Here is a 24,500-nt window from a genome sequence, read left to right as displayed (position 1 = left end):
TATCCTACCTACTGGGGCTGACATGGGTTGAATGACTGGCTATATCAATCTAAATACTAAATAAATATTAAATGTATACTGTTCAGCATATGCAGATGTTTACCAGTATGGTTTCTGTCGTGAGTCCAAAAGTTAATTTGAAAATAGGAATGCAATATATGCTTTTACAGGTAGCCCTTTACTTATGACTGCAAATGAGCCCAGAATTTCTCTTGCTAAATGAGTTCTATCATGTTTTATGACCTTCCTTGCCACAGTTGTAAGTGAATCACTGCAGTTGTTAAACTAGTAACCAGGTTATTAAGTGAATCTGTCTTCCCCATTGACTTTGCGTGTCAGAAGGTCACAAAAGGTGATCACATCACCCTAGGACACAGCAACCATCATAGATATGGATTTTGATCATGTGACCATGAGGATGCTGCAATGGTTGTCAGTCACTTTTTTTCAGTGCTGTTGTAGCTTCAGAGGGTCACCAAACAAAAGGTTGTAAGTCGAGAACTACCTTTATTCATTGAGAATAAACCCCTACATATAAACACACAATGGTTTTAGGATTTTAACTTCATAGGTATTAATTGAATTTGTCCAGAAATTTCTTGACCTTTCTGAGTTTTTAACAGGCATCATAATATCAAACGGTTTCTACACAGTGATCAAACAATATTTGAATTTACTGTGTTCTCCTTCGCCATCAAGCACCATATTTAACGTCTGTTGATGTAGTCATTCATATTCAAAGTGACAAAAGTAGATATATGCAGTTCTGATTTTGCTCTCAACGTTCAGTTAATTTCTTTCTTATATTTGTTCTCTGTCCTTCTTAATAATGTATTACAAATGCTTTTCATAAGGCCCTTTAAAAGCATTGTAGACGGGAGACATGTCACATCAAATTCATTAAGGCCCTTTTCTTTCACTCTTTAAGTCCCTGGTTGGCTGGGCTGAATATAGGTAGTCCTCAACTCACAACGTTTTGTTTAGTGACTATTCAAAGCTACAATGGCACTGAAAAAAGTGACTTGCAGTTCTCAGCATCTCCACTGGTACCTGGCCAAAATTGAAGTGCTTGGCAACCGACATGTATTTTTGATGTATGTAGAGTTCCAGGGTCATTTCATCACCATTCATGACTTTCCCAGCCAGTTTCTGATAAGCAAAGTCAATGGGGGAAGCCAGATTCATTTAATGACTGCCTGATTCACTTAACCACAGCAACAATTTTGCTTAACAATCATAGCAAAAAAGGTTGTAACATTGGGCGTGTCTTGCTTAACAACTGCCTTGCTTAACAATGGAAATTCTTGTCCTAATTATGATCATAAACTGAGGACTAGAAATCTGATGAACAGCAATAGCAATAGCACTTAGATTCACATATAGCTATATTTCCATATAGCACTGTCTGGGTGGTTTACAGAGTCAGCATATGGCCCTGAACAACCTGGGTCCTCATTTTACCCACTTCAGATGGTTGGAAAGCTGAGTCAACCTCAAGCCCCATCAGGATCGAACAGACTGTGGGCAGAGTTTGCTTGCAATACTGCATTCTAACCACTGTGCCACCAGGGCTCCTAACACTGAAATAGTGGACATTTCCCTCAGTCAGCCTTAAGATCTGCTTTTCAGATGGGCAAGTACATATAATTTTCTTAGCAACAAGAATGAAATAGTTGTCCATTGCCTTCTTCCAGGAGATTTTTTTTCTTCCTGACTTCATTCTGGAGCTTTTGGTAGCATCAACCATAGGACATATTCATGAAAACTTTCAGGAGCTGACTTCAGTTCAAGGGAGTTTTAAATCTAAAAAAATGATAGAAATAAACTCTTTGAAAGCATATTTTTTTTCCTTTGTAGTTGTAGTTCTTTTTTATTATTAAATTTTACATTGTGTTAGAGCCAGTTTGGTGTAGTGGCTTAGGCACCAGGCTAGAAATCAGGAGACCATGAGTTCTAGTTCCATCTTAGGCACAAAGCTAGCTAGGTGCCTTGGGCCACTCACTCTCTCTCAGCCCTAGGAAGGAAGCAATGGTAAACTACTTTGAAAAATCTTGTCAAGAAAACTACAGGGACTAACAGTGGATGGAAACTAACCAAGGAGAGAAGCAACCTAGAACTAAGGAGAAATTTCCTAATGGTGAAAGCAACCAACCAATGGAACAGCTTGCCTTCAGAAGTTGTGGGTGCTCCATCACTGGAGGCTTTTAAGAAGAGCCTGGACAGCCACTTGTCTAGGATCTCAGGTTTGAGCATAGGATTGGACTAGAAGATCTTCGAGGTCCCTTCCAACACTATTATTCTATGCTCTATGTTCATCAGTAGTTAATCCGGACTTGAAGGCATCAAAAAATAACTAAAATAATAAAATAAAATAAAATAAAATTTTGTAAGCTGCCACAGGTGAAGATGTGCATTAGAACAGAAAGATTGACATTTTGCTAAAAATAAATCTGTAGCCATTAGAAGAGAACGAGAGCTTTCCTTCAGCTAGCAGTTTCATTGCAGGGGAAAAAAAACCAAACTTTTCTATCATTTAATATTCATTAAGCAATGTGCATTATTAGGATGTTAAAGGGATGAAATCGTCCCAGTGCTTCAGGTGACATAATGAGCTATACAGAGGAGGTGACTGCAAAAGTTAAGTTCTATGAGCATCTAGTGGACAATATTTAAATGCAAACAGTCTTAGTGATGGATAAATTCAGGCACCATAAATTTTGGTATGACATGATCCGATCCACATACCTTTGATTTAAGTGTGTGTTGGAACTTCATTAGCAGCTGAACGGAAGGAGGTTGCAATTCTTGCAAGGCAGGTTTTGAATTTAAATTTAAATTATGACAATTTATAGAGTTTTTAATATGTTATCAACGTAGGTCTTTTAGAAGTTTTTTTTAAAAATACTGTTTAATGAAGAAACAGAACAGCACAACATAACGGGCTGTATATAAACTGAGAACAAACAGATTTGTGCATTCCTTCTATAACTTCCCTGCTGTGCAAATGTGCAAGATGTCTCTCTCTTTTTTCTCCCTTGAAAAACAGAGCCAGATTTGCAATTTGCAAACTGCTTACATGTATATTCATCTACATTTTCAGTGTGGATTATGAAGGATTTGTTTATCTAGGATCATAAATGGTTCCACTGAACAGTAGTGTTGATGTACGAGCAGTCGCAGCAAGAAGGTTGCGAGCTTCACAAAATTAATTTTAATTATTATGCCTCTCGTTGTACAATTAGAATTATTTTGTTCCAACATTATTTCATTTAGAAATGTTAATTAAAAAAGCCTAACCCTCCTTTGCCCTTTACATTTAAGTAGACATTTTGATTACTATCCTTAACTATAGTTTGTGTTGAATGCTATTGAAGGGAAAAGCAAACAACTGGGGCTTTTCCCCCCTAGATTTTTAAAAATGTATCAGGCAGTGTAAACAATTATAAGAAAAATAAAGGATGTCAATGTTTCAGTGAGTAAAACTCTATACTGTCAGGACTGAGAATATAAGATAGCCTTGAAATTACTCTTTAAATTCACATTACTATCCCTCCCCCAATAATGCAGAGAGGTAATTTTGCAGCTTATCAGTGTAAATTCATTTATTTAATTTATGCATTTGTTAGATTTTTATCCAGTCTTTATTACTTTATAAGTAACTCAAAGCAGCAAACATGTCTAATATTCCTTCCTCCTCTTCTTTTTCCTACAACAACGACCTTGTGAGGTGAGTTAGGCTTAGAGAAGGGGTCTGACTCAAAATCACCCAGCTAACATTTATGCCTAAAGCGGAATTAGAACTCACAGTCTTCTGGGGATTGGCCCAAAGTCACCCAGCCACCTTTCATGCCTAATGTGGGACTAGAACTCACAGTCTCCTGGTTCTTAGGCCAGCACTTTCGTCACTACACCAAACCAGCTCTAAATATTTCTCTTGCATATTGTAGCTCATAAAAGGTGCAGCTGTTTATCTTCCCTGTATACAAACCCAATCCAAATCAAGCTCTGTTATGGCTGCTTGGGGAATTGTGTTTTCTTCTTCCCACAGTAGTTGTCAAGACTTAGATGATAACTGGTGTCAGAAAGCTAAGCCGAGTACTTGGATAAGGAACCACTTTGAACTCTCAGACCTTTAGGCTCTACTATAAGGTTCTTTAAAAAATTCCCAAAGGCAGTGAGAAATCACTTCGATATGGCTGCCCAGTTATCTATATGGAAATGGGTCACCAAGAGTGAAAAGTCAAGTTCTTGAGGAAATCTACCTTTACTTTCTTCTTCCTCACCTCCTTCTTCATAAAAAAGATAGCTGGAGATCAATTCGTAGGGCCCTTATATGTCATACAGTCTGTGACAGGTTTTCTGTAGCACATGAGACATGTCTTACGAAGCCTCTCAAAGGGAGGTGGACCCTATCATGTCTGAAAGGATTAAGGCAGGGTTTCCATCCCATTAGGGATTGTGGGAAAAAGAAGGGGATTTTGGACACAGGTATTCTCGTGGCTATCTAAAGCTATCCCTGGATCTTCTCTGTCCTCAAATTCTTTTATTGGAGAGAAGAAAATTCTTCTGCTCCTCAAATTCTTAAATTATTTTGAAATTTTTTTTCTCCCTTCCTTCTCGGGTCTCCTGTGGTGAATTTCATACTCTTTTGAAATCTGTCTTCTTAGTCAAGGGTACCAGTTTGGTGGGATCTGGGGGTGCATGCTTAACATTTTTAAGAGTTCATGGATGCTATGGTTGCTACTTAAGGGCACGGCCAGCTTCAAAATAAAAAATTAACATGAGGAATAAGGGTTGTGGCAGGTAAAAGACAAGGAGCTTGCAGCACACTTGGTCCCTCAAACTCCATGTTTTATGCTGTGAAAAGGGCCAAGTATCTTGAAATCAATCAGTAATGCATGGATGCAGCAAGCACCTGAAACACACACACATACACTGCCCATCAGAACTTCGAATCCAGATCATAAGTAGCCCCCAAGTAGGTCTGTTGTAACTTTAAAATGTTGCTTAGCAACTGGTCATAAGGTTAAAACCATGGAAATTAGTTTGATATATACTGTTTCATTTCTGTTATTCTTTTTTAAAAATATTTTTAAAATGTTATTCTCAAGCATATTCAGATGTTCACATCTATACTGAAAGAATTTCATCTTTTCCTCAACCAGACTTATTTCACTTACTTCAGCAAGTTTGTAGAAGTTTGCACTTCAGGATGCTACAATCTTTCTCCTCAGTGCCAAATTTCTACAAACTAGCCAGACTTCCAGCTTAAATTAAATAATTCAGTAATGCCCCTTTTATTCATACACAATGTGAATGTGTCCATTCTTTTACATTTGCTCTTTGTTCCTTCAGCTTTCCCCCTGCCTCCATTTTAGTGTATCTTAAATTTTATTACAGTCTTTCTTTCACAGTGTCTTTGTAGGTCCACATTCATCACATTTGTTCTGAATGATGAAGTCTCCTGATCTACAGGGAATGAGGACAACAGATTGTTTCATAATTAATTGAAAAGCAAAACCTGGATATTTTCAGTCACCTGCTGATGGGAATTGCTTGGTGCTACCTCAGTAAATCAACTGTCACCTGGTGAAGTCACTTTTCTGAATTCACCGCCAGGCCTAGCTCCAAAATTATGCATGTAAGATGTAGATCAGAGCTTCTGTTAGAAGGAGGGGTGGGGAACAATGGCCCCTTTATGACTTGTGGACTTCAACCCCCAGAATTCCTGAGCCAGCATGGGGAACAATGGCCCTTTCCTGACTTGTGGTTTCAAATCCCAGAATTCCTGAGCCAACATGGCTGGCTTAGGATTTCTGGGAGTTGAAGTCCAAAAGTCATAAAAGGGCCATCATTCCCCAGCCTTGTGTTAGAGAGACCCCTTTCATGCGATTTCTGTCCCTTTCATAAGTCCCACCTTCCCCCAAAACAAGAGTTGAACTCCATTGTGGTAAGAAACTGGCAGCAAGAACTGAAAAGTCATTAATAAATCATCAGGAGCAGAGAGCCAAAGGGTCGTCACTTTTTGTTATTAACCCTGTACCAGTTTATGTCAAGCAGCATACTGGCAGAAATTTTGGCTCTTTGTTCAAGGTGATTTATGGATTTCTGTGGATCAGGTTTTTGCTAATAACCAAAGCAATCATTAGTTTAACTGTTCTGTTCTCTCAGCCACTGCATTAGATCAGTTGCTTAAAAGGATCATTGACTTGACCATTTATGTAAGAAATACTATGATGATATTAAAAGCCACTTAGAAGATCTGAAGAATCAAGCTTGCATTTCCTCTTCTCTACTCATCCAGAAGGAAGACCATTGCCAATGGCAAAATAGGTTTACTTATTTAGATCCTTTGGATCCACTGATGCTTATTTTCAGCCTCCTATAATAAGTCTAGAGCTTTTTCTAAGTAAGACTGTGTATCCACCAGGATCCAGTAAACTAGGAGTCCCCAACTCCTGGTCTGTGGACCAGCACCAGTCAGCAGCATGTCAGCAACCAGGCTGTGCAAACAAGTGAAGTCCCATCCACAGGATGCAGGCAGCACGCAAAACCATGCCCCCCCTCCAGTCCACGGAAAACCCTCTCTTCAAGGTACTGGTCCCTGCTACCCAAAAGGTTGGGGGCGGTTGCAGTAGAGCCCCTGTGATAAGCCATAAAGGGCAAGCAAATATGGCTGCCTGACTTGACCTAGTTCAAGTATATATAATGAATTAATGAATGCATGGATGTTCACTTATACATTCTTCTATAGATCGAGCTGCAGAAACATATTTCAGCCCTCTCTCAAAAAATCATTTTATTGGCTCCTCTATAAGTGAAGTGCTTTACTACACTCTCCAAGCTTCTGTTACTCTATCAATTATTGTATGGATTTCTTTAACAACTTCCTTATTGCACTTCCTTTCAGTGTGAATCATTTCTGTCCTTTGCAGTGGGAAAGTACTGCTGCTGTAGCCTTCCTTCCTTCCTTCCTTCCTTCCTTCCTTCCTTCCTTCCTTCCTTCCACTTTCTTTCTCTCTCTTTCTCCTTCCCTTACTCTCTTCTCTAATCCTTCCTTCCTTCCTTCCTTCCTTCCTTCCTTCCTTCCTTCCTTCCTTCCTTCCTTCTTTCCTTCCTTCCTTTCACTTTCTTTCTCTCTTTCTCCTTCCTTACTCTCTTCTCTAATCCTTCCTTCCTTCCTTCCTTCCTTCCTTCCTTCCTTCCTTCCTTCCTTCCATCCATCCACCCTTCTATCCTTCCATTCTTTTATCCTCCTTTTGATTATTGCTGCCTATACCTGCTCATTCTCCCTCTCTCCATACTTCTTTCTGCTCTCAACATTTCTTTCAATCTCAAAATAAATGGAGATGTTGCATCTCCTTCCGTTTTTTAATTTACTGGTTACCCTCTCTCTCTCTCATCCAGCTCAGAAGGATATCTTCAGGAATATATTTTTTTCTATGATCTTGGTCTGCTTTTCAGCTCTCTCACTGGACTTGAGCCAGTCAGAAATCACTATCTTTTTTGTAAGCAGATGCACAGATTCCCTAATATAGTGGCCTGAATACACGGAAATTCAATGTACTGGACAATGGATATCTTAAAAAAATATTTAAAAATTGTCAAAAATGACAAAAATGTTTTTCCCCCTCATACTGCCTTTTTTCCCCTGCTACTATTTTTCTACTAATACGGTAAAACAGGTTAACAGTTTCCTGTGAATACAGGGCGAACATTAGCTAGATGATTGCTAGTCACTCACCAACATTTGACTTTTATCAACACAGATTGCCTTTAAGAGTAGAAAGTGTTTAAGATGGCTTATATATGTCACTGACCTCGAGCCAGACATCCTAGAATGTGAAGTGAAGTGGGCCTTAGAAAAGCTGAGCAACAACAAAGCTAGTGGAAGTGACAGTATTCCAGCTGAGCTATTCAAAATCTTAAAAGACAATGCAGTAAAAGTGCTACACTCAATTTGCCAGCAAATTTGGAAAACTCAACAATGGCCACAGGATTGGAAAAGATCAGTTTACATTCCAATTCCAAAGAAAGGCAGTGCCAAAGAATGTTCAAACTATCGCACCATTGCACTCATTTCTCATGCTAGTAAAGTCATGCTTAAAATCCTACAAGCTAGACTTCAGCAGTACGTGGATCGAGAACTACCAGAAGTACAGGCAGGATTTCGAAGAGGCAGAGGAACTAGAGATCAAATTGCCAACATACGCTGGATCATGGAGAAAGCTAGGGAGTTCCAGAAAAACATCTACTTCTGCTTCATTGACTATGCTAAAGCCTTTGATTGTGTGGATCATAACAAACTGTGGCAAGTTCTTAAAGAGATGGGAGTACCAGACCATCTTATTTGTCTCTTGAGAAACCTATATGCGGGTCAAGAAGCAACAGTGAGAACTGGACACGGAACCACTGATTGGTTCAAAATTGGGAAAGGAGTCCGGCAAGGATGTATACTGTCGCCCTGCCTATTTAACTTATATGCAGAGCACATCATGAGAAAGGCAGGGCTAGATGAATCAAAAGTTGGAATTAAGATTGCCGGAAGAAATATCAACAACCTGAGATACGCAGATGATACCACTCTAATGGCAGAAAGTGAAGAAGAACTAAAGAGCCTCTTGTTGCGGGTGAAGAAGGAGAGTGCAAAACTTGGGTTGAAACTTAACATTAAGAAAACCAAGATCATGGCATCTGGCCCTCTCAATTCCTGGCAAATAGACGGGGAAGAAATGGAAGTAGTGACAGATTTTATTTTTCTGGGCTCCAAGATCACTGCAGATGGGGACTGTAGCCAAGAAATCAAAAGACGCTTGCTCCTGGGGAGGAAAGCCATGGCAAATCTAGACAGCACACTAAAAAGCAGAGACATCACCCTGTCAACAAAAGTGCGTATAGTCAAGGCTATGGTCTTCCCAGTTGCAATGTATGGCAGTGAAAGTTGGACCATAAGAAAGGCTGAGCGCCAAAGAATTGAGGCCTTTGAACTCTGGTGCTGGAGAAGACTTCTGCGAGTCCCTTGGACTGCAAGGCGATCAAACCGGTCAGTCCTAGAGGAGATCAACCCTGACTGCTCTTTAGAAGGCCAGATCCTGAAGCTAAAACTCAAATACTTTGGCCACCTAATGAGAAGGAAGGACTCACTGGAGAAGAGCCTAATGCTGGGAAAGATCGAGGGCAATAGAAGAAGGGGACGACAGAGAATGAGGTGGCTGGATGGAGTCACTGAAGCTGTAGGCGTGAGCTTAAATGGACTCCAGAAGATGGTAGAGGACAGGAAGGCCTGGAGGAACATTGTCCATAGGGTCGCGATGGGTCGGACACAACTTCGCAGCTAACAACAACAACAATATATGTGAAACCAGGAACAAAGCCACTGTGAATTCTAACATGCATCAGGAGATTAAAGCACCATTCCAAAATGCTGAAGTAAATCCTGGTTTAAATCTGAAGCCAGAATGTCAAACCCATGGCAACAAAGCATGAGCAGAGAAGACAGATTCATGCAGAGATTAATTCATCAGGTTTAATGTGAAGAAATTAAAGGTTAAAAGACACAAGCTTGGAAATAGAATAAGAACGCTCCTGCCTTCATTTATGTGCGAATTCATAAAAATGGGAATAATGTAAGAGTCCCTTTTTACAATGAATGCAAAACTGACGGGCTAGCTGCTTTATTCCCAGATGTGGATGGTGCTCAAATACCATTTGTTCTTCTTTAGTGATATTGTGAAATAGGTATTCCTCAACTTATGACTGTCATGAAGCCTGTCCATTACATCATAAGTCATGACAATCGTAAAGCGGGTCACTCACATGACTGATCTGATTTTATGTCCTCTCTTGTTTTGCTGTGGTCGTTAAGCAAACCCATTGTTCACTATGGAGTGGGTTTTTTGCCAACCGCCCCCCCCCCAAAGTAAACAACAATATTTCAAATCATGATTTGGGATGGGAGATTACAAGCGGCCCTAAATGTGAGCCAGTTTTGGAGGGCTCAAAATGCGGCCACATGATTGCAGGAGAGGGGCAACCCCTGGATCTTCGGAACTGGGTTATGAGTACCTTTTAGCAGGTCTGTCATAATTTTGAATGGTTTCTAAGCAACCAGTCATAAGGGGAAGGCTACGTGTATTTTCAGCTATAACTGTCTTACCCAGAACAATGAAATTTATGTGAGGAAAAGAGCAGTTAAGTAACCAGAATGTTTCTTTTTAAAGCTGAGGTAGAGTCTGGTAAACTCCAGATTGTACTGTAAGGCAGGAGTCCCCAACCACCAGGCCATGGACTGGTGCTGGTCTGTGGCCTATTAGGAACCAGGCCACACAGCTGAAGGTGAGTGGTGGGTGATTGAGCAAAGCTCTGTCTGTATTTGCAGCAACTCACCAGTGCTAGTATCACTGTCTCAGCTCCATCTCAGCACCTTTGGGACAGCCATGACCTGGATCACTGAGAATCTCCACAGATATTTAGCTATGCACTTTGGGATGAACACCCAAAGTACATAGCTAATATGAATGGATTTCCAGAAAACATTGCAGACTCCAGGAACGGGACAGAAAACAGACTACATGTTGTGATTCAGGGTCAGCCTGTGGGTTCGGCAGTTGGGTCGGACGATTCAGAGGAGGAGGAGGGGGGGGTGTTGGAGAGGTTGCTGAGGGGGTTGGAGAGCTTGCTGATGAGAGCCCTCAGCCAGGCCCCTCCCACCTGGTCACCACGGAGACCCAGCTGTGTGAGCCTGACAGCGTGGATGAAGATGACCCACAGCTGGCCCTGTTCAAGGACGCCCGACGCAGGAGGCAGTCAGTTAGGAGTAAACAGGAAGGCAATGGGGCTACTCGGAAGGAGGCAGAGAGAAGCCACGCCCTGAACTCTATATAAGGGGAATGTGTGGGGAGGGCTGGTTTGCTGAAGGCAACCGCTCGGATAGTTCGTGTTTCTTAAAGCTCCTGTTTCTTGGTTCGTGTCTTGTTTGTTTTTGTAGTAATAAATTTGACAGGCGTAATTCCAGCCTCTTGCCGTTTGTAAAGGGGTTGCCTTTTCTGCAGGGCCGGTAGCAGGCTGGTACAGAACAAAGTGGCCTCAACAACTCTCTGAAAGAAGGCAAAGGAACAGCTGTCTGCAAAGAATATAAATCTTTCCATTCCCCACCATCCAGTCAGAGCTGAAGAAGCTTCTTGGATGAAAAGAGAAAGACCTTCAAAGAAAAACAAGAAAGTCCTAAAAAAAAGCACCTTTGGGACAACCATGACCTGGATGACTGAGAATCTCCATATAGACCCTCAGATTATATAGGAGTGTGAACCTTACTGTAAACGCATCCGCAGGATCTCAGTCATGTGCTCCTCTCCCCCACGGTCCATGGAAAAAATGTCCTCCATGAAATTGGTCCCTGGTGCCAAAAAGGTTGGGGACCACTGCTGTAAGGCACTTCATAAATATAAATCCATCTTAGAAAAAAGCAATCTTCTGATTTTAAGCTGCATAAAAAATAAAGGACCTCTTTCCCAGATTATATAGGTGATGGTCACACAGCATGCTTAACCTGGTTACATAATTAGCCCATGAGGGACAGTTCTTTAAGAGTAATAGTTCAAACTATAAAAGAGGTTACAAGTAAGAATCAGCATTTTGACTTGAGTCTGGAACACGGGTAGCTGAAACACTGTAAGAATTGCATGCTTAAATCTTATTACTTTCTACAAATATTTGATCAGCTGTATTCCTAGGGCTTCCCATATCTGGACTGCAAAAGTCTAGTGGTAGCAAAGATATACAGTAAACACAACCTCTTTGTTGTGATCAAATGGGTGCCTGGATTTTGGCAGCCTAGATATGGTTTGCCTTGTATTCAGCATCAGCTGAAATGTCCACACTGTTTTCAAATGAGTTTTGATTAAACCATTGGAGGCTAAAATGTTTCTTCTTAGCCTACATTCAGAGAAGAAAAGAAGCTTATAAAAGATAGAAGACACAAGAAGCTCACCTGTGGTTTTTCATCTAAAGCTATTAAGCATTTATAGATTCTTGAAAAGCCAAGAACACTGCATGTGGCCCTTGCCGTAATTTTGTGTAGCTAATTTCAAAAGACTTCTTCAAATGAACAATTCAGATCTTACACACACAAACACACACACACACACACACACGTGTGTGTGAGAGAGAACAAAGAAGACGAGCTAAGATGATTAAAGGCCTAGAGGCAAAAACAATATGGACAATGGTTGTAGGAACTGGGTAGGCCAGTCTAGAGAAAAGAAGGACTTACGGGTGACATGATAGCAGAATTTTAGTATTTGATGGGCCGCCACAAAGAAGAAAGGGTATTTTCCAAAGCACCAGAGGGCAGGACAAGAAACAATGAATGGAAACTAATCAAGGAGAGAAGCAATCTGGAATTAAGGAGAAACTTCCTAACAGCGAGGACAATGGAATGGCTTGCCTTCAGAGGTTGTAGATGCTTCATCACTGGAGGTTTTTAAGAAAAGACTGGACAGTCATTTGTCTAAAATGGTTTAGGGTCTCCTGCTTAAGCAGCTCTATTTGATCATCATCATCATCATTTATTAGATTTATAAAGCCACCATATCAAGATAGGTTGTGCTGTTATTTTTGCCAATCAGGTGCTGAGAGTTGATGGGTAACTTAACGCAGGGGTCCCCAACCTATGGGCCACAGCCCACTACCGGATCATGGCCTATTTGCAACTGGGCTGCATGAGTCATGGGCAGGTGCACACTTGGGCAAGTGGCAGGCATCGGCGCTTGCAGTCCCACTTGTGTGAGTGGCAAGTACACATGGCCGCCACTCACACAAATGAATCTGGGTACGTGCACTCCTGCCCCTCACACAAAATCATCCCCTCTTCCCGCCTTCTCCTGCGCTGGGCTGCCAAATCAGAAAGGTTGGGGAAGACTGACTTAAAGGCTTAGTGAAATTTTTTAAAAAAGAAACCTACAAAAAACCTGTACTCTCTTCTTGCTCTGAAACTGAGGGGTTAGTCTGTATTTGACCTTAGTCTCCAGCCTGATGAGTATGACTGAGGAATTTCACTGGCAAAATTGCTCTAGGAAAGTAAATCTAGAGACCCAGTTAGGTTTAGTGCAGGGGGTAGGCAACCTTGGCTCTTTTATGACTCATGGACTTCAACTCCCAGAATTCCTGAGCCAGCATGGCTCAGCTTGAAAACTCTCCCTTTCCCCTCAGCATGGCTGGCTCAGGAATTCTGGGAGTTGAAGTCCGCGAGTCATAAAAGAGCCAAGGTTGCCTACCCCTGGTCTAGTGGTTAAGGCATCAGGTTAGAAACCAGGAGATGATGAGTTATAGTCCTGCTTAGTCCTGCAAAACAGCTGGGTGACCTTGGGCCAGTTGCTTTCTCTAGGAAGGAGGCAATGGCAAATTCTGAAAATGTTACCAAGAAAATTAAGGGAATTTGTTTAATCAGTTGCCAGGAGTCAACACTGACTTGAAAGAAAGTACACACACATACGTGCACACACCAAAGGAAAAAGAAAAGAAAAAAACCGTGACCCAAAGTGTTACACTATTTTGCATATAATCAGTCTAATTGAGTTTACTTCCAGAGATAAAGGATTACAGCTTAAAGCTTTAATCCTACATATTGGCAGTTGATAGGATATAAATTCAAGTAATAACAATCATCAGTAAGTATGCACTCAGTGAACAGATGTACAGAGCACTGCATTGCAAATCCATTAAAACTAAATTTGCTTTGTAAAATAATCTAGAATATGCACGCCCTAAAATCTACTCAAAACAACAAAAAGTATTTCCGATTTAACGTTATTTGGGGTATGTTCAGTTTTAAAGGGCTGCCATTTCAAAATTGCTGTTTGTGTGTGAGGGAGAGACTGAGAGCTAATAGTAAATAAAGTGATTTTTGTAGCCTTCGGGATAGGCTGGACTGTAAAGTGAATGGTTTGTGATGTAAGCACAAACCCACAATGTGACTGTGGTGTTCTGGAACAAATTAGAACACATATAATTCAAGAATGTCTCTGTCAACTCTGCAATGAACCTGACTGAAGCCATCTTGCTCGTTTTCAGTTGCCACGAGATTGGGGGAGAGGGATGGGGAGTTTTATGCTAGTCTAAACAATTCTCTGCCCGTGGGAACCAAGGTCATTCCTGTTTGTTAAACTGGAGGCTGAGCCTTATGTTAGAAAGAATGCCAAACTATTCTATTGGGAAACGTAGTTGATTGCATAGTTTCTGGGGGAGGAAAATTAACTTTGTAATAATGTAACTTTTTGGAGGGAACTTTAGTCTTGGTTTCACTTTTGACCATGCCGATACTTTGTAGCCAATAAACATGTTCTTAGATCAGGGGTCTTCAAACTTGGCCCTTTTATGACTCATGGACTTCAACTCCCAGAATTCCTCAGCCAGCATGCCTGGCTGAGAAATTCTGGGAGTTGAAGTCCATGAGTCATAAAAGGGCCGAGTTTGAAGACCTCTGTCTTAGAGGATAACTCAAGCCTCGGGATTCTGTTTTAGTTGGCCTCATCTATTGGAACCATGACAGTCTCCTCAGGAAATTTCAAGGCATCTGGGATGATCTCACCACAGCCACACCACAAGCTGTTAGATGGTGAGCTTCCTTAGATAGCAAATTATATCATCTATTCCATTGCAATTCTAGGGCTCCATGTTATGGTGATTTTATTATGGTTTTATCTTAATTTAATATACGGTATTATCTCTATGGAGATTCTCAGACATCCAGTCATGGTTGTCCCAAAAGCGCTTTTTCAAAAGGCAACTGGACTTTCTTTTCTTTTTCTTTTTTTCCCCTTGAAGACATTTTTCTTCTCATCCAAGAAGCTTCTTCACTTCTGAACTGAAGAAGCTGAAGAAGCTTCTTGGATGAGAAGTGAAATGACTTCAAGGAAAAAAAACCCAAAGAAAATGCTGTTGCCTTTTGAAAAAGCACCTTTGGGACAATATTATCTCCTGTACTGTATTGTCCACATATTATACATGTATATATGCATATACATACATATATATATTTATTTTATTTTATTTTAATTCCATTTATACATATACATATACATATACATATACTGAAGCTTTATTTAAACTAAATTTGTATATCAGTGATTGCAAGATCTCTGTAGATGCCATATGCTAAGTAAATTCAATTAAATGGATTTTAAAGGCAATAAGTTTATGTCTTTAAAAAGTGATGGATTTTAGCTAGCAGATTTTTGTTGGAGTTGTCCAAGGCTTTCTTTTATTTGCTTCTTTCATGCAGAAATGTTTTTTGGCCTTGATTAAGTTCTGTTTAGAACTTATGTAGCTGTAGTGTGGCTGGTACAAATAGGTCCTTTATCATATAAAATCAGAATGCAGTTAATATATCTAATGAAAAGAGAGAAAAAGTATGAACAAAAAAAAAAACCTCCCAGTATTAAATGGAGGGTATAAGTTTGTATGAAATGCACATATGCTACTTTATATCTGTAGTTACAATTTTACAGTTAATTTCCATAATTATCAGTCTCTTACTCTAATCCATTTCCCAATTTTGCAAAGATAAAAGGGGAATACATGTGCACTACAAACCTCTAAAGAGAATAAAGCTTCCGGGTACAGTGAGATTTCAAGTTTTGGCTTAAAGGAAGAGAAAAAAGTTCCTGTTCTAATTATCCAAAACATGTTCCCACTTTCACCCGTAATTCTCTCAGAAATGAGAAATTACTGCGATTAATATGCAGAAACTGTGCATAATTTTGAAGGCTCCAAAATACTTATTCTTTCTTTATTGCAAACATGTGTCAATGACTTTAGAAAAAAATCCTGTATAGTGTTCAATAATTAGAAAGTTATTGGGGTTAATGACAAAAATTGAGGGTTTTGTCAGGTGGCTTTGCTTGATTTTGTGCCCTATGAGCAGCAGAAGAGAATATTTGTAGCTCAGGATTGAACTGTGGAGCCCTCTGTGCTCTCTGAACTTGGTTGTTTTCTTGCAGACATTTCGTTAACCAACTAAGTAACATCATTTAATTTAATTTAATTTATTAATATTTCTATACCGCCCTTCTCCCGGAGGACTCAGGGCGGTGTACAGGGCAAGAATAAAACACAGAAATTTACAAAAACTAAAAGATAATTAAATACATGCCCGATTAAAATACAATTGATACATAGTAAAAACCCCAATAAAAATGATAAAAAAAACCCACCAATCCCCCCTCAGGCCAGGCCGGCTTGCTCGAACAAGAATGTTTTCAGATCGCGGCGAAAGGAGCGCAGATCGGGCGCCGTCCGGAGCTCAACCGGTAACTGGTTCCATAGCTCCGGGGCGCCCACAGAGAAAGACCTCCCCCTGGGGGCCACCAGTCGACATTCTCTGACCGGTGGCACCCTGAGGAGGCCCTCTCTGTGGGAACGCACAGGGCGCAGGGAGCTTGATGCCGGCAGCAGATGTTCTCTGAGGTACTCCGGCCCCATGCCATGCACCAATGATATTCCCTAGTTGGGTAATGAAATGTCTGCAAGAAAACAACCAAAGAGTTTATAAGCAATGTGGTTCAGCACATTTTGTTTTGTGTTGAGGCACAAATATCCAGGGTCAACCAGAGTGACACCACACATGGTGTCATCACATGAATGATGCAAATTAGATATATATATTTTGCTTACTTCATGATGCAAAGGATGTACAGTGCATCCTTTTCTGTGAGTGCCTTACTATCCATGTGGTGTCCCTTGCTATAGACCAGGGGTCCCCAATCTGTGGGCCATGACCCACTATCAGGCCATGCCCTCATGTGTGCACACACTCTCACACACACACACACACCCCGCACATCTAGTGTCACTGCAAATGTTGCACTGGCACGAGCTTCATCATAAGCATTGCCCAGGTGCTAGCATGACCGCAAGCATTACGTGGTCACTCACAGCCCTGTTTGCAGCAGGTGCATGCTCGCAGCCCCATTCACATGTGTGCATGCACGCATAAAAGGCCTACCCCTCCCTTTCCCACTGAGCCATCAACCCAGAAAGGTTGGGGAACTCTGCTATAGACATCCTGTCAATAGCTTTGAAGGGAATATTCAGAAGCTGTTACAGAAACAATGAGGGCAGAAGCATTCTTTAAGCCCCAGGAAAGGAGATAATTTTAGGAAGAGACACAGGCTGGTTGCTCATTGGAGTTTAAGAAGGAGGGAAGGTATAACAAAAGCAGACTTGCATGATTCTGTAACTATAGTCCATTTTAATAAATTTTAATCCTAGTCTTCCTATAAAGTTGGTTTCTTGATCCGGTCTGCCTTGCAACTCCAACCATTGCCTCCCCTTGCTCTTCCCTGGAGGCATCGGTGTCTCAAGGTGTCATCCAGCAGATGTAATGAAAGAAGACCATGGGAGATTGGGCAAAGAGAGAACAGTTAGATAAGAGAAAGCATAGCCCACAGCTAAACAGTGGATGGGGCGAGAGGCATAGAAAAGACCTTTCCTAGTTTCTCAGTCCAAAACACTGAAGCTGCCAAAAGTTGTATAAGGATCTAGTTTTCCTCCACACAAAGCACCCTCTTGCCAGCAGGTATACGGGTAGTCTTCAGCTTATGACCCTAACTGAGCCCAAAATTTCTGTTGTTAAGTGAGATATTTATTAAGTGAATTTTGCCCCATTTTACAACCTTTCCTGCTCTAGTTGTTAAGTGAATCACTGCCGTTAAGTTAGTGAATCTGGCTTCCCCGTTGACTTTGCTTGTCAGAAGGTCACAAAAGGTGATCACATGATCTTGGGACACAGCACCACTAATAAATATGAGCCAGTTGCCCAGGGTCTGAATTTTCATCACGTGACCATGGGGATACTGGAACGGTCGTAAGTGTGAAAAGTGGCCATGTCACTTTTTTTACTGCCGTTGTAAGTTTGAACGGTCACTAAATGAACCATTGTAAGCCGAGGACTACCTGTATAATGGTTTATTGCAAGCTTAAGCTCTCTCTAACGTCTTGTATTCACACATTGTTTGTCCACGGTTTAATATGTTATTTTTTCAACAAGCCATTATCTGGTTTTATTTCACGTGAAAAGCCGAAATCAGGCAAACTGTCAAGCACTGGGGAAATCAGAAAATCCAGGTAGTCCTCGACTTATAACCACAATTGAGCCCAAAATTTCTGTTGTTAAGTGAAACATTTGTTAAGGTGATCGCATGACCCTGGGACACAGCGATGGTCACAAGTATGAACCAGTTGCCAAGCATCTGAATTTTGATCACATGACCAGGGGGATGCTACAAAGGTTGTAAGTGTGAAAAATGGTCATAATTCACTTTTTAGTCACTAAATGAACTGTTTTTTAAGTCGAGGACTAGCTATATAAAGTTTTATTGCAAGCTTAAGCTCTCTATAAGAATCTGAACTACTAACAGCCAAAGAAAATCAGCAGTAGATAAAAGTCAATGGAATTCAAGGGTTAGATCTCTTGTGGGCAAGAAGGGACTTGAATCTGATGCCACTCTTGACCCCTCCCTTGGGCTCAGCCTCCTACACAAACTACCTTAAAACTTAGTGTGATATATGAATCTAATCATACTATGAATTATAACATTTCTGCTATAGTTCTGAAATTGCAGTTCTCCATTCCCCAAATTACCACCTGGCTTACCTTGACATCGGTCGCCTCCCTCTACATTCTCGCTCGCTTTCATTATTCCTCTAGGTTTTTGTGAAGAAAGCAGTACCAGACTTCCTGATTTATGTTTTGTGTTGGCTTGTCTTTTACTGCTTTTTTGATCCCAATGAGGATATTATCATGTTTATGTTTGGTTTTGCACATCTTAATTGTCCATTGCAGCTGCAAACTTTCATAAGTAGAAGAGGCTTCACTTACAGCTTTCTCTCTACCTGCTAAAACTAAAGATAATATGCACCTGAACTTGGAAAATAGAAAAATTCTTCTACGCGCATCTTCCCATTCAAAACGTGGCTTGCCTTAGTCACTAACAAGCCTTTCTGACATGGTGTGCTCCAGAGGCCCTATTAAATCAGATGACACACAAACACAATATCCATTATCTCTAGTACAGAAATCCATAAGGACCATTGGCTAAATTGCGTGCCACTGTTGTGCACTGCCCAGAATCTCCTTTGGTGACAAGATTAGCTGTACAGGTAGTTTCAACTTATGACAATTGGGCCAGAAATTTATGTGAGAAATTTGTTGAATGAGTTTTGCCTCAGTTTACGACTTTTCTTGCCCCATTGGCTAAGCCAGGGGTAGGCAACCTCAGCTCTTTTATGACTCATGGATTTCAACTCCCAGAATTCCTGAGCCAGCCATGCTGAGGGGAAAGGGAGAGGTTTCCAAGCTGAGCCATGCTGGCTCAGGAATTCTGGGAGTTGAAGTCCATGAGTCATAAAAGAGCCAAGGTTGCCGACCACTGGGCTAAGTGAATCACGGCAGTTGTTAAATTAGTAACCCGATTGTTAAGTGAATCTGGCTTTCCCATTGGCTTTTGTTTGTTTGGAAGGTTGCAAAAGGGGGAATCATGTGACCCTGGGACACTACAACCATCATAAATGTGAGTCAGTTGTCAAGCATCCAATGTAAATCACATGACTATGGGGGATGCTGCAGTGGTTATAAGTGCGAAAAATGGACATAAGTCACTTTTTTCAATGCTGTTGTAACGTCGAGCAGTCACTAAGCAGACTGTTGTAAGTCAAGGACTACATGTATAAAATTTGTTTAATTCCTGAATATTAGACCTAGTCCTACCTTGCCCAATTTTTTGTAAAGCTCTTTTCCCCTCTGTTTTGAATGGACCTATCTAATATTTCCTTTTTTTTAAAAAAAACTGAATTAAATCTGAATTCTAACTCATTTTCTCAAAGTCTGATGTCCACGTGTTTCTCTTTTCTGTGATGTATCTTAATAAACTAAATACTATTTTTTTTATTTTGGTGCCATTTTTCTATCTCTGGGAGTTGCAATTTGGTAACATACCTCAGAATTTCTTTCTTTCTTTTGGCTTTGGTCCTAAATCCCTTCCTGAAGAGAGGAAAAGGCACAATGGCAATGAATAGCACTGAAGGGAACTGCTATGTCATCCCATGTGGGTGGTTGAGTAAAGCAGGACTGGTGGCAGTTTTAGAACTCATTCATTCTGTTTTCTATCTCGCATGGTGAAGGGACCATTACAAAATGCACCTTCCCCCTATATGACTGTTTTTTTTTTATTAAAGAATTTTACAAAAACAAAATTTTACAATATATCCCCAAATCCCTCCCACCCCAAACCCACCCACTTCCCCCCCCACTTCCCAGAGCTAAATACAGGATTATAGTTACAATAATCATATTCTAAATAAAAATTATGCATAATATACAATTAACCAAATTCATAATGCGCTTTAACTCTCTTTTAACATAACTACAAACAACGTACCAATAACAATATCCCACTAAAATCTACTCATAAGCTAAATGGTACTTTTTAGTCCCATATTTGTTTTGAATATAATTTATCCATCTCCTCCAAACTGAAATATATCTTTCCTGTGAATGATCCTTCAAATAAGCAGAAATCTTAGACATTTCTGCAAGATTCGAAACTTTAAACACCCATTCTTCTACAGTGAGCAAACTATCCTTCTTCCAATATTGTCCCACCAGTAACCGTGCTGCCGTTATCATGTTCAACATCAAGTTAGTTTCTTTAACATCACAATCTACAACAATGCCCAATAAAAACAATTGCGGGGATATATGACTGTTGATCTAGTTTGTAGTTCTCCCGTTTCATGTATCCAGAGTGTGGAAGGACTGTGTCCATTAAGCCAGGGGTCCTCAACCCCCGGTCCGTGGACCAGTACCAGTCTGTGGCATGCCAACAACTGATCTGCACAAACAAGCAAAGCTCCATCCTTGAGATGCAAGCAGCACACAAAGCAATACACTCTCCAGTCCATGGAAAAACCTTTCTCCACGGAACCGCTCCCTGATGCCTGAAAGGTTGGGGACCTCTACATTAGGCATCAACACCACTTATGTGCAGCTCAGCCTTGTTAAAATGTTGACAGATGTTTTTCAGCTTCTTTTCCTAGACAGTGTAATTTTCCTCCGTTGCTTTTGTCTCTATCTTTGCGTGCCTGCCTTGAGCCAATCAACCAATTTAATCTAGTGGTTCAGCTGTTTAAATCAGGGCTGAGAGAAAGCGAGTAGCCTAAAGTCAGCCAGCTGGCTTCTGTGCCTAAGATAGGACTAGTATTCAGGGTTCTTCACTCCTGATTTAAACAGCTTAACCACTATATTAAACTGGTTCTCTTTTGTCTATCAGCAGGCAAAAATATCTCTTCCGGATCAGGCCAAGGCAGCCTTGTAATTAGAATAAGAAAAAGCTTACCTGTTCTGTCTAGCACTGATGATGTTACCTAGTTTAGGTAATGAAATGTCTGCAAGAAAACAAGCAAGCTCAGAACACCAAGTACTCCTCCTTTCAAAGCTGAGCTGCAAATATTGGTATTTATTGATAGTCTGTCTTTGCGCCAACATCTGGAAGGGCCCCTTTTAGAAGACAGTGTTATGTTGATCCTGTGAGCATCCAAAAACACCATTGCGTTCAGTATGTTTCCGTTTCCCCCCAACTCAGTGTGATGTAATAATAACAATGACAATGACAGCAACAACAAGATTATATAGGTGATGGTCACACATCCTGCTTAACCTGGTTACATAATTAGCCCATGAGGGACAGTTCTTTAAGAGTAATAGTTCAAACTATAAAAGAGGTTACAAGTAAGAATCAGCATTTTGACTTGAGTCTGGAACACGGGTAGCTGAAACACTGTAAGAATTGCATGCTTAAATCTTATTACTTTCTACAAATATTTGATCAGCTGTATTCCTAGGGCTTCCCATATCTGGACTGCAAAAGTCTATTTCATTGCTAGTGGTAGCAAAGATATACAGGAAACACAACCTCTTTGTTGTGATCAAATGGGTGGCTGGATTTTGGCAGCCTAGATATGGTTTGCCTTGTATTCAGCATCAGCTGAAATGTCCACGCTATTTTCAAATGAGTTTTGATTAAACCATTGGAGGCTAAAATGTTTCTTCTTAGCCTATATTCAGAGAAGAAGCCTATAAAAGATAGGAGACACAAGAAGCTCACCTGTGGTTTTCCAACTAAAGCTATTAAGCATTTATAGATTCTTGAAAAGCCAAGAACTTAACACTGCATGTGGCCCTTGCCTTAATTTTGTGTAGCTAATTTCAAAAGGCTTCTTCAAACCAACAATTCAGACCTTTGACACATTGTTGGAAATCATATATATGTAATAAGCAGGCATATACATAGAATGAAGGCTATTGCTAAACACATTGATTTGTGCTTGTAAGCCGCCCTGAGTCTTCGGAGAAGGGCGGGATATAAATGGGAATAATAATAATAATAATAATAATAATAATAATAATAATAATAATAATAATAATAATAATAATAATAATATAGGCACCCATATATGTGTGTGAGAGCAAAGAAGGCCAGCTAAGATGATTAAAGGCCTAGAGGCAAAAACAATATGAAGAATGGTTGCAGGAATTGGGTATGGCAGGTTGGGCAAGTTCGTGAATGAGAGGAAGGAAGGAAGGAAGGAAGGAAGGAAGGAAGGAGGGAAAGGAAAGGAAAGGAAAGGAAAGGAAAGGAAAGGAAAGGAAAGGGGGACATTTGATGTTTGACTGTTGTGCCAGGGCTCATATTTCAAAAGTGATGAATTCGGAATGAAAATCTATATTTGATCTCATTCCCTTTACCTTAAAATTAATTATATTGGATATTAAGGATGTGCAAAAGCAGGAACAGACAAAAGCGCATCTGGAACATTTGCTAATTCTAAGTAGGAGACCTATCTTATAGAAAAAGACTGCTCCACATCTGGAATGCCTGAATTATCATGGTTCCACAACATAGTCCAAAGTGTCCCGGAATGGAAAGTTCTGCACATCTTTAGTGTATGTGATTACTAGTCTCACATGGGTTAAAGAGAGTTTCCCTTCACATCCTGTTAAGAATTATAACTTGATGACAGGTTTTGGAAGGGCATTGGGGACCGTACTCAAGAACCTTTGGAGGCTCCCTAGGATTTTAGTTGTGTACTTCAAAAAGAGACTGTATGTCCTCTGAGAGACTTGAGCAGTTGCTGTAGGACAGCTTTGCATGTTTCTTTGCACCACAGCAACCAGAGCCACAGATGTTCAAGCAGGTAGGCCCACTCACCTGTTGACTGTTTTCCTCCACTTCTATCACTCTTCATTGAAAAGTCCCACAGCTGCATTCTGACTGATGGCCCATCCTTCATCTCCCTGTAGCTTGCCAGAATAGATTTATGTGGTGAGGACTCTCTATTTTTCATTTGTTTGTTTGAAGCCATATGAATCTTGTCAGAGCTGGCTGAGCTCTGTATTTTCCCTCTGGCTGCATCCCAAAACATAGGTAGCAAAACCCTACCAAGCTGTTTCCTCATCCCCTGGCAAAATTATGGAAACCTAATTGATAACAGCATTTACCGCATTCTGTATACTGTCTATATAATGCTGGTTCTCTGGATGTTGTACTTTACTTCCTGCTACATCCAACCAACTGGTTCCCTAAGTTATTAGAGCACAGCATTGCTTCCTCCTAGGATTAGGTTGTGCTGCTGTTCTGCATTTCCCTTTTAATTGCATGAGATATTCGTGTCAGAAGCAATCTGGCCTACTGAGAAATTTCACACAATGGAAAAATGGCTTTGACTATGTATGCAAGGCACAGGTTGTTCAATCAAAAACTCTCTTGTCCTAGAATGGACTTGCTGTTGTTCAGTCGCTAAGCCATGTCCAATTCTTCTCAATCCCAAGGTTCATAGGATGCCAGGCCCCCCTGTCTTTCACTGTCTGCCCAAATTCATGTTCATTGTGTTGATGGTTCTATCTAGCCAGTGGTGGGATTCAAATATGTGAACAACCATTTCTCTGTATGGATGCCGCTTCTGGAAGTCCATCCTGGGCCTGGGCAACAAAAAATTAGCTACTGGTTCTACCAAAGTGGTGCGAACTGGCTGAATCCCACCACTGTATCTAACCATCTCAACTTCTGCTGCCCCCTTCTGCTTTTGCCTTCAGCCTTTTCCAATGAGTCCTCTTTCTCATTCGGTGGACAAAGTTTTTGAGCTTCAGCTTCACTATCTGTCCTTCCAAAGAACAGTCAGGGTTGAGTTCCTTTAGCATTGACTGACTTAATCTCCTTGCAGTCCAAGGGATTCTCAAGAGTCTTCACCAGCACCTAGAATGGACCCTCCAGACTTAACTCACCATTTAATTATCTATCCCTTCAGATGGGGAAAATATTTGCTCCTCCTATTTTAACTTTTTAAATGTCAAGCACCAGGGAAATTAGAAGATCCAGGCAGTTCAAATGAGAATAAAAACTTATTGCAAGTTCATGCTCTCTACAAGAATCAGAAAAACTAACGGT

At 40.6% G+C, this 24,500-nt stretch overlaps 1 protein-coding gene across 1 annotated transcript in view; it reads left to right on the top strand.

Annotated features, from left to right (window-relative positions):
- The window catches only part of CDH4 (cadherin 4), a gene marked incomplete at its 5' end in the record, with an annotated part of 1,024,675 nt that overhangs the window by 516,571 nt on the left and 483,604 nt on the right, over positions 1-24,500 (top strand). The window lies entirely within an intron of this gene.

The sequence above is a fragment of the Vipera ursinii genome (genome assembly GCF_947247035.1).
Source record: "Vipera ursinii genome assembly, chromosome: 3".
Taxonomy (NCBI): domain Eukaryota; kingdom Metazoa; phylum Chordata; class Lepidosauria; order Squamata; family Viperidae; genus Vipera; species Vipera ursinii.
Note: the sequence above shows the minus strand (reverse complement) of the source record. Positions and strands in the feature narration are given on the sequence as shown.